Genomic DNA, 2,077 nt, shown 5'->3' with positions numbered 1-2,077 from the left:
ATCGATCGAAATTCTAGTAGATAATATTCGAAAGGCCTATAAAGAAATTAATATATACGAGAAATAAGAGTATATCGCTTACCTAAAGTTCTAGGAAGTATTAAAAGAAAAATAATTAGAAGAAATTTATAGTATCTACTAGAAGTATAGAGCGTTATCTAGAAACTATATTAATTTAATAAATAATAGAGGAAACTCTATATAGTCTATTAAATCTACTTTATACGTAGAGAAATAACTTATAAGAGATAATATACTAGGAATAAAAGTTAAGAAGCCTTAAGTAGAAGGCGAAGATACTAGAAATTTAGGTAGAAATCTTAAGCTCGAGGCTAGGAAATATTAATAGAAAATAAAAACTATTAAAGAAGGAGATATAAATCCTTCTATAAGAGAATCTAGGAAAAGAATATCTTTAAAGAAGAAAGATATATTCGACTATATAACTATATAGTCGAGTCCGAAGAAGATTATACTTAATACTAGTATTTAAAAATTTCTTAATAAAGAGTTCTACGAGCTAAAGGATAGAACTATTAGAAGTTCGTCTACTAGGCCTATAGAATCTATATAATAACGATTTAAGAATTTATCTATAATAGAAGCTAAGATATAGAATATTAAGCTAATTATAATTCTAGCTAACTTAAAGAAACGACTAATTCTATATAGTCTAACGCTTAGTCTCTTAAGTCTATTAAGACCGAAAAAACTAAATAGAAATTCTACGCTAATCTAAATAGTAGAAGCTAAGGTAGAATACGAAATTTAAAGAATCTTTTAAGGAAATTAAGTCTTAAAGGAAGTATTAATAAATCGAGTCTTTTAGAGCTATCTAATTAAGAGCCTAACGATAATATAGAAAGTTCTATAGAAATTAATAGTTAGATAGATAGAGAGAAGAATTAATAACGAAGAAGAAGAATTAATTAACGATAACGAGAAGAATATATTTACGAGTTTTTCTAGGCTCTAGCTTATTAATATTACTTTAGAACTATATATAAGCGTAGCTAATTATAAGGTAAAGAGTAAGAACGAAAGTAGAATAGTTAACGAGCTTAGGTAGATATTCTATAAATTTACGATAATAATTACGCTTTTCTATACTAATCTACGAAGCGATACTAGGTACTAAACGATAATCTAGGTAAGTCTAAATAACTACTATAATAAGTACGATAATTTAAACTAGAAGATTCGTAGTAGTAATATACGATACGAAGGATAGAGTCTTTAAATTAAGAATCTAGGTACTCTAGAAATTAGAAGATAGAAAACTAAATAGTTAAACGGCTCTATTATATTAATAGCTATTATCGCTATTAGAGAATATAATAATAACTAAGTCTATATTATACTATACTATATATAGAATATAATTAAATAAGGTAAACGTTATAAACTATAAAAAGGAAATAAAGACTAAACTCGTACTATTATTATTAATAAGAATTTATATTAATTCTTAATTATCTAGAAACTAATTAAGGAAGAAAGAAGAAGTAAAATCTTTTATCTTAACTCTATCTACGACTATAAGAAGAAGAAGAATAATAAGAACTTAATTTATTTCTACGCGTTATTAGTTATCGAAGAATATCTACTAGAAGATATTATTATTAGCGATATAAAAAGTAAGAAGTAATAGAATATTAGCGACTATAGGCTATAGATAATAATAAATTTTCGAGTATTCTATTATAGTAAGGATCTATAAGTAGTATAAATTAATATAGAGACGAAGGTAGAGATAGTAGATATAATTACTAAAGAAGTTAAGAACTAGAAGATAAATCTATTCTTTTCGGAGAAGGCTTTTATACTAGGCGAGATAGGAAATTTTAATACGTCTACTAGAGGAAAGTAGGTTACGATTATTAATTCTTATTAAGACTAAGCGATACCCTATTAACGCCTAGTTATATAATTAGGCTTATATAAGCTAGGATTACGTAGTATCTATTTAGTAAGGCTATACTTAAGCCTTACGAAAGATTCTATAAAACGCTATTCTATTCTATAGGACTAGAAATTACTTAACTTAATTTCTAAGTATCCTAGGAGTTAACTCGTA

This window comes from Exophiala aquamarina, assembly GCF_000709125.1.
Source record: "Exophiala aquamarina CBS 119918 chromosome Unknown aczIA-supercont1.11, whole genome shotgun sequence".
Taxonomy (NCBI): domain Eukaryota; kingdom Fungi; phylum Ascomycota; class Eurotiomycetes; order Chaetothyriales; family Herpotrichiellaceae; genus Exophiala; species Exophiala aquamarina.
The sequence above is the reverse complement of the archived record's forward strand: the minus strand, read 5'-3'. Positions refer to the sequence as shown.